Genomic DNA, 10357 nt, shown 5'->3' with positions numbered 1-10357 from the left:
CTTTAAGTCACGACAAATTGGCGACCAAGCACTATTTGTTAGTGCTTCTATTTGGTGTGTTAATTAATTATAACCGAATTTGCACAACACACCTTTTAAATTTTCTAGACTGTAATTGTAATATTTTGCATTTAGCGTTTTGTTAGTTCCCTAATTATTTATAATATAATCATTTGGCTGGGTTATTTAATAGTTTTAAATCAATAGAAAACTTAATAAAGTTATTTAGAAATACCTAGTAAATAATTTAAGGTGTTACAACGTTGTATTAATTAGGTATATAAGATTTTCATTTTATCTTTTAACTTCAAATTGTTTGTTGAGGATATATAGTCGATTCATGTCGGGCATGGGGTTTATTATTACTGGTTGACACTTCATTAGTTGCAAATCCTAGACTACAAAAGGTATTAGATTATGTAAGTGCTTTCGTCATGGGTTGCAAGTGTATGTGTCTTAAGAACCAATAAGAAAACATTAGTTCAAGCGACAAGTACCTGTGGAAACCTTCACATCATTCCCAAAAGGATCTTTACAACACTTGGTCACAAGACCACGAGATACTCGTCTCCTCAAACGATATGGTAATTATACAAAAAGAATTCGTTTAACGTACTCTATGTTGGGGAGTCTTCCTTCATATTCCCTTTCTCTTCTAAAACCAACTCAAAAACATATTAGTGTTTTTTTTCCCATTTAAATTGTGTATAGTTATATAGAGATAGTAATGTGAAAAGTTATTTTGAGAAACTTTTTTTTTGCGAGAACCTTTGAGAACTTTTCAAATCAAGCCCAACCGATGATTATTCTTTACATGAAAATTGTTTTTTGATTGTTTTCTGAATAACTTATGTGTAATTTGAAATTTATAATTGTGTGAAGGCATGGATTATCATCCATTATACAATTATGTGGAGATTTGGATTCTTGATCACATGTGCACGAATATTGCTGTGATTACATGTGATCGACTTGCATACATGTGATCATAGCAATATTCGTGCACATGTGATCATGAATCCAAATCTCCACATAATTGTATAACGGATGATAATCCATGCCTCCACACAATTATAAACTTCAAAATTACACATAAGTTATTCAGAAAACAATCAAAAAACAATTTTCATGTAAAGAATAATCATCCGTTGGGCTTAATTTAAAAAGTTCTCAAAGGTTCTCGCAAAAAAAAGGTTCTCAAAATAACTTTACCCAAGATATAATAACTAATTGGCTGGCATCAATGGTTTCTATTCTACAAAACAATGAACTTTGTCCATACTTATAATCAACGAAAAATTTGAGTAATTAAAACAAAAACGTAGAACATGAAATTCATTGATTTGCAATATACTAATAATTTTTGTTAAAAAAACATTCATTGAGAAGAATGTAAATTAAGTTGACAAACACATTACAAAAACCATCCTAATTATGATGTGTATATTTTACGCTCTATATCCATCCCTTGTTAAAAATTAGAGTTTTGTTAATGACAACCTTTAGGGCTGTCAGTATTAATTACTTTGATGCATTAAAATTTGTACCTTGTCTTGCGAAAATTCAGGGGCGGTTATTGATATATAAAATATTACTTTTTATGCATGTAATAAGTTGTTAATGACAACCCTTAGGACGGTCATTATCATTTTATATTGTAAGCCACCCAAAGTTATTACATAAACTGTCCCTCATTTAACGTAATGTCCAATATACCTTTTTAAATTTTAATTTATTGATTATTTATCTTATGATTTTATTGTCTTTTCTTTGTTAATTAATTAATATGTTAATCAAAGAAAAGAAAAATATACCTGACTTGTCTTTTAAAACTTTCTAACTAATACCTCACATCCACTCACGTAAGAATCTCGAATTCTTATTTAGCTTCTATCTTACCTTTGAAAATTATCTTACCTTTTATTCTTTTAGCTTCTATCTTACCTTTTATCCATCCCTTGTTGAAAATTATTATGCGTTTGTTGGTTTGAATTGTCGATTTAGCGACGACGGACGAGTGAAGCTAGGAGGGGACTTGTTGGTTCACCCTCAATTGGAGCCGTTACTTCTTTCTACTTTTTGTTGCTACAATTTAATATATAATAATATGTCAGTTTGAAAGTGCTGATGTGGCAAGTATTGATTTGACAAACTGATCACTAATGCATGTATAGCCTTAATTGGCACAGGGTAACACCACCAGACAAAAGTCAACGCGATCAAGGTATTTGCGGCGACGTCGCCGCTAATACTCTGACACTGACAGGGGGCCCGCTATTTTCTCTGTCAGATTTACCATTAAGGACATGGGGGCCCGCAGTACTAGCGGCGACGTCGCCGCTAATACTACCTGATCGGGGTTTTAATTTTTTTTAGCCTGATGGACTTACGCTCCTCATTAATTAATTAGTTGTGCTTGTTGGTTATGTGGCCGGTATTGATTGACACGCCTTCATCAGTTGTGCTTGTTGGTTATGTGACGAGTGGAGGACGAGACTTGTGGGTCACCTTCCTTCAATGTGAGCCGTTTTAACTTTATCTTAATAGTAACAATCAAAGTAATCAATTAGTAGTATGTGATTTTAAAAATTATTGACATATAAATTATTTGTACTTAACAAAAACACATTGTGAGTTTCACCACGTACCCTTTATGTATGATACGTAAAAGGTACGTGCGTAAAGGGTACGTGGTGAAACTACAACGTATTTTTGTCATCTATAACAAGTACAAACAAGAAAGATGATTTGTTGTAAATGGCAAAAATGCATTGTAAGTTTATCGATCACTACCCTGCTATGAAACCGACTCATGATTTGGATCATATCAGAGCCTTTACTTTGATTTATAAAAGATGTGCACTCCCATCAATCATTTTCTTTTTTATTCTTTAGCTTCCAAATGTGTGGTCAGGATAATCAATTCATGTCTCCATAGTTCATCCGGCCGACAAGTTCTTGTGGAAACCTTGGCATCATTCTCAATAGGAATTTCCATAGATAATATATGGCCGGTTACTTGTTAATTAATTGATACTACATCTCATGTGTTTTTCAAATTGCTATCTCTGCACAACTTTATGGAATATGATATCACGATCAAAAGGATGACATCTATGTGCCCATGTATTATGTGGTAGACAAATTTCATTTCACAATATTATGCATGTCTACATATATATGCAACAAGCAAGGTTGTAGAAAATGGGTTTATGGGCCAAAAGCTTTTTGGAACAAATTATACGCCAACTCTAGGCACGAACGCATTGAGTTTTATTAGTGTTTTTCCTTGGTCTAATGACCGGGCTCATTGTTAGACCAAGAAACACACCCGACAAATTCTAATAAACACAACCAAGAATCAGTGTTACACACTATGTTCTCATGACACTTTTCATGCAGAGTCAGTCAAGTCCGGCAGTACGCTGCTTTGGTTGTTGTACTGTGGGAAACTAGACGAGAAATATCTGTTTTTTAAGGAAATCGTGTTGAACACGGGCTTCGGCCACATTCTTTTTTTTTTTTTTTTTGGCCTACTTTGTTAGTCCCTTTTGTTAATATTGTAATCGTAAATGGTTTAAACGCCTCGTAATTGCAGTGTTGTCACATGAAAATTAAGGTTGATTCAAAAAGGCAAGGTCAGGCGGTCAGCTACTCAGCTAATTATAAAGCACCTTTGATATAAAGTCTGTTGTAATCTTGTCGGGCAACTTAAGATATAAGAGGGTTTCATTGGCTGTTGGTCTTGTCCACTTTCACCCCCGCTTAATTGGTCGAATATATATCTTTCGTCATGACAAAAGCTTGTGGTTGCAATAAACATTCAGTAGTGGGTCGAGGGTAAGACAAGTAAGCAAAATTATACCTATTTAAAAAAGTGATTGCAAAATTTTGTGGATTATACCTACGTTACCATTTGTCTTACATTGAAAAGTGTGCTAAAAAGTTACGAGTATTTAAAACAGATCATTTAAGTTAAGGTTATTATTCAATTTAAGTCATTAGGTGATCTAATAACTTGATCTAAACTACAAAATTTAAAGGCTAATTAAATGATAAAATTTTATTTAACATATGCATACTTTTCATTTTGTTCATATTGATTGTCGTAATAGAATACGTTATAATTAAATCACTAAAAGGTAATATTGTTATCTCGATTAAGTCATTTTTTTTATTTGACCGATTTTTCGCTTCTGGAGAAAAGGCCTCAAATTAAAAGTTTGCTTTAGGCCCTCTAGCGTATATATGTTTTTCTACTTCTAAAAGATAATTAAATGAAATTTCGTACAAATTCTTTACGGGCGTATTGATAAAACTTTCATAATATGTTCTATCTTAATTTTACTAATCAACTCTTTGATCATCAATGAAATGATAACATTATCTATGTCTAATTAAAAAAAAAAAAAAAAGAATTATAAACATCATGTTTAATCACATGCATGCTTATTACAAGCAGGGGAGGCTCGAGGGAAGGACTAACCCGATTCCTCTAAAAGGTCCTCTTTTTGTCGGCAAAAAAAATTAATTTGTTTTTACACATGAATTATATATGTATAATGTGTTAGTAACTATGGTATATATTTTTAAATATATCATTTACTATATATATTTTTAGAGTTAATTACTGAAATGGTACCTCACGTTTGCGTCATATTACTGGTTTCATACCTTTCCTTTCGAAATTACGCTGATCATACCCAACGTATGCAAATCTCCACTCGGACCATATTGGAGGCTAACGCCGTCAGCTGGCCGTTAAAACCTCCCCCACGTGACTTGCACGTGAGGGGTAGATATGTAATATCGCGTTTCCTAATTACTGAAATGGTACCTAACGTTTGCACGATATTGCTGGTTTCATACCTATATGTTTCTTAATTACTTAAATGGTACCTAATTTTTAGTTATTAATTTTTTTATTTTTTTTATTTTTTTAATTTGTTTTATTTTTCTTTTATAAAAATTCTCCAAAACTTGTTACAATTTAATGAAAATAGTCAGAATACACTTATAATCCACTCAAAAATAATACCAAATACTTATTTCATAACAAAATATAAGTTTTAAAGTTCATGAATAACCAAAAATAGCAATAAAGTATCATAAAACAATTTTAAAAAAATTTGCGAGGAAATTTTTTTTTTTTGAAAAAATTCCGGAAATACCGCAATGGTAATACCAGAAATACAAGTCAGTATTTACTGCGACACGAAGCTTAAAACAATGTTTTAAATACCCGTAAATACTGGTTGATATTTCTGGTATTCCTGAATATTTCTGGTATTACCGTTGCGGTATTTCCGAAATTTTTAAAAAAGAAAATTTATTTTTTTTAAAAATTATTTTTATGATACTTTATTACTATTTTTGGTTATTCGTGAACTTTAAAACTTATATTTTGTTATGAAATAACTATTTGGTATTATTTTTTAGTGGATTATAGGTGTATTTTGACTATTTTCATTAAGTTATAACAAGTTTTGGAGAAATTTTATAAAAGAAAAATAAAACAAATTAAAAAATATATAAAAAAATTAATAACTAAACATTATGTACCATTTAAGTAATTAAGAAACATATAGGTATGAAACCAGCAATATCATGCAAACGTTAGGTACCATTTCAGTAATTAAGATACACGATATTACATATTTACCCCTCACGTGCAAGTCACGTGGGGGAGGTTTTAACGGCCAGCTGACGGCATTAGCCTCCAGTATGGTACGAGTGGAGATTTGCATACATTGGGTATGATCAGCGTAATTTCGAAAGGAAAGGTATAAAACCAGTAATATGGTGCAAACGTGAGGTACCATTTCAGTAATTAACTCATATTTTTATCATTATAATGGGTTTTTATAAACAGTCAGTTGGTATTCGATATCAGAGCACACCTCACCGTATAATGGTGAAGCCCTGCACGTACTTTAAACTACGAGATGTAAACCATGAGCTGTTACAGGTGATCCAAAGAAAAAACCCCTGATACATGTCATTATAGAGAGTCAAACCCATCATCTTAGGTAAATTATAATGCTAGTTATAATTTATTTTAAAAAAAGTTGTCTATATATTTAAATTTACAAAGGACTAGCTAGGGACCTTTATTTCTGATTTTTAGTCGAAGTTTATGGCCCGACTAATAACTAACTATTGAAACAAATTCAACTAAACAAACGTCAAATGTGGTTGATTTTGTAAACTCTCCACTTTAGCATGATAGTAACCAATGGTAGCATGTCATGTCTCCTCCCATTTTCCATGCCAAACCATGCTATTTACACAATTTGTGGGGTGTAGATCGCAAATTTTGGCATATATTTTCAGCCAAAATGCAGTTATTAAAGACAAAAGTGTATATGTAGATAAAATATCACTGAAAAGATATAGCGTATGCATGAAATTATCGTAGAATAAAACTAAATGAGTAAAAGGGATTCGGTGAATCCAGACATCATATATAAAGTACAAAATGCATAAGGAGCAAGTATCCATCAAACGTTTACAAAAGACTATCAAAAGATGACTATCAATCCTAAGCATGATGCAACAAGTGGGCAAATGAATCTGAGATCCACGTAAGTCCAAGCCCGGGTCCAACACTAGCAACAATAAAACTTCACGTCCAAGATTCACCTGATTACCTGAAAAGTGTACTAAGCAAGGTCAACACTAAGTTGGTGAGTTCGTAACGATGGCTCACAAAGAACCATCGTCAGTCAATCACAAGGTGAACAAGAATAAAGCAATTAATAACTTACGAGATATGTTACACATGAACGTAATTTAGGTTTACTCAAGTGCAACTTAGCCACACACATAAGTATTCGTACAAAGAACCACACAAGATAGTTAGAGAACGCGTAATAAGTGAGTGTAATAAGTGTGCACACGTAATGGTATGTCAATTTAAGTATCATAAGTATCCCACAACAACAACAATACAACCTCAATTATTTATTAAGTATAAGATACTTAGGAGTACGTCGTACCGAGTAATATCATAAGTGTACAACACTTGGGAGTATGGTGTACAAGACCATATCATCAAGTGTATAAAACTTGGGAGTACGTAACACTAATCATCAAGTATGAATACTTGGGAGTACATCGAACCAATCAACAAATACATGCATATGGAATCCAAATCACAAGTCCATCGTACAACAAATCATCCAAAACCACAATGCACATACATTTCATACGACTTTACATTTAAGGAATCATAGATGCTTATATATAGGGTCACCCACAGCCTTCCCACCACATCTACAACTCATTAAAGGTATCATCGTCTTCCATGTATGTACAACTATCCTAATCACATCATATAATAAAAATCAAAAACATAATCCAACAAACAATAAGTTAAACCGTCAATCAAATCAATAAATCAATCAATCAAGCACGTGTACACTTTTCAGCCTGAATCTCAATCGAGTATGGGATTACGGAACTCACGTTGATCGGCAATGGCAAGTTATGAAAGAGTTATAATTGTCCAACGAGCGTTACAAGTCCACACCTATAATATATATACGTCACACACAGATACACAGATATATATATATATATACACTTCATGTACAATTCTAATAAGGTTTTAGATGTGATTCAAAGCTTTGACCAACTCCCAAGACCCGTCATGGTTGATAAAGAAGTCAGGAATTGGTTTGAAACGAGTTAAAGTCATCTAAAGGCCATCTCGTGTCCACATTTTATCCTTATGTTTATTATACACATTATATTACAATTATATGTTAATCTTTCATGTTCATATCGACTCTTATGTTGCACACTCGACTTTGAACAACTCATACAACCAATATAGGACCCCATAGGAGTTGAGGAAGGACTCAATTGAAGGCTAAAGACGACCCAAGGATGATGGTACCCAAGCTGGAACAAAACAGAAATTGCATAAAGCCTGCCACCGTCTGGGACGGCAGCACCATCGTCTGAGACGGTAGGCTAGAAAACTCCTACGCCGGTTGCCCCTATCTTACACTAGGTTCTGAAGTGAGACGCTGAAACCTTGCAAGCCAGACCACCGTCTGGGACAGTGGTGGTTGGCATCTCAGACGCTGGAAGGTAGCTGAACAAGCAGCAGCAGATTTGAGCACCCAAACTAGACCCATTTCGTGAAAAAGCTTATTTTTTGCACTTGAACCCGACTTGGAAGGTCTGAAACTTATTTTGAACACATAAGTAATCACGTTTACATCCAACCCATCTCCTAAAATCGATTATTAACATCATAAGTGACATTCGGCCATGATTATTTACCAAAACCCATTTAAAGTTTGTTTGTGACCTCAAAATCGGTTTAGGGAGCTTCAAAACGAATTTCCGCCACCAACTAACCAAGTTTAAACATAATTAACCGTAACCCCATTACATAAAGACATACTTTATCATCAATGCATTATCAAAAATCATTTTGACCTAATTAATTTGCATAAACCTAGGTTGATGTAATTCGGGTTTTAACTTAAATTTTGACCAAAGATTGCTTAGATACCACTAAAAACATGATTTGTAACATAAAATGATGTTATTGAAACAAGTCTTACTTACCAAAAGTTCCACAAGTGTGTCAACCCGAATTTGACCTAATTTGTTCTTGCACTTTAAGCTTCAAATTTAAGATATGATGGAGAAATGATGGTTATGATAAGGTTTCTTGCACTAATTTAATTCAAAAAACATTTAATGAAGAAGAAATTCAGAGAGAGAATGAGTGTGTTTCTTGCATTTAAGAGAGGGAGAGAAAGGATAAGGAAATGAAATGAATGGATGAAAGAGTGAAAAGGTGGGTGGGGATAGGGTTGGGTTGTCTTATGGGTCATGGATCCTAACCATGGGTTGACCCGCCTACACAACTACTAGCATAAACAATCATTACATCATATCGCTTAGCATCATAACATATAATAAGTAGGTCAATCGACCCGTCAAATGTAATTGCCCAGTCATTGTTAAATCATAAAATGGCTTCAAGTACATCACAACTTATAATTTGTTAGTCAATTTGCATATAAAGTCAATCGGTAAAAATCTAAGATATTACAGGCATATATTTACACAATAAGTATAGATGAAGAAGCTATTATTTATTTAAAGACAAAAGATACAGTCATTAAAGATGTCTTTTTAAAATGGACATAATTTGAACTACGGGCTTCTGTTTTCAGCTTATAGCTTATGACTAGCTGAAACTATCGTTGAAACAATGAACACATTTCTACGAACAACCTATAGTGGTTTGGGTCAACATCCAGGCAAAATAAAATGTCATTTTCTATGAGTTATTTCAATATTATGCATTATTTCGATTTTCTTGGACCTTTTTTTTTTATAACTTTCGGCTCGCTTGTTCTTTTGACTCATTCGAATTTGTCTTTCATTATTTATGTATGTAATAATGGGCAAAAAACTATTTTTGCAATGTATTTTTCATCCTACATTGAAACTTGTAGGGAATTTTGTATCATCCTATTCCTTATAAACTGAGGCTAAAATCTCTTATTTTAGTTACAACTCTCTTCTCTCTGTTTGAGACTAGGGTCGAATTCCACCCCCATTGGTGGGGGAATTCGACTAAGCCTTTCTAGTTATTGTTATATACGGGGGTTATTTTTGTTATAACTTGGAGTTATATCTAGCACTTAGCTAAGTGCCGAAAATTCATTCGTGTGTACGGAACTAAGGTGGAGTTTTACTTTGTCTCTAGTACGTGACGGAATTTTCAGTTCTGGTCTTCTATAAAGAGGTTAGGTTTTCTTTCTTTTTTTATTTATTAGTTGATTAGATTGCATGCACGATAGATCATTTTAGAGAATTAATTAGTTAATTGTTTTATTAACTTATATCGCATATATCAATAACTAGGTTAATCAACAATTGCATAAATAAATTAAATTATATTAATTTATTTGTTTAGTTAATTAATCCTAATTAATTAGGATGTTAATATTTTATTAAAAGGTTTTAATTAAACGTTTTAATTAATATGAGTTTTAATTAATTTCACTTCAAATCTTAAGTTTTGAATAAACTAATTTGAGTTCCTTTTAAGAACGTTCAATTTCGATACAAACTAGCTAGTTGTATAGTTAATAAAATCTCAACAATGGTATCAGGATACAGGCTCATGCATGGTATAAATCACTAATAGATATACAATTCATTAGGTTTTTCGGCTTGTATATATTTAGTTGATTGCCGTATGTGCGTACCAGGTCGATTCACCCATGTGGCTACTATAGAAGTTAGTTTTTATTTTATGCCTATGTACATGTACTCATAATCATGACCGTGCGTAAACCATTTTTAGAGATTGAAATAATAT

Source organism: Erigeron canadensis, chromosome 6 (genome assembly GCF_010389155.1).
Source record: "Erigeron canadensis isolate Cc75 chromosome 6, C_canadensis_v1, whole genome shotgun sequence".
In the NCBI taxonomy this organism is placed as follows: domain Eukaryota; kingdom Viridiplantae; phylum Streptophyta; class Magnoliopsida; order Asterales; family Asteraceae; genus Erigeron; species Erigeron canadensis.
Note: the sequence above shows the minus strand (reverse complement) of the source record.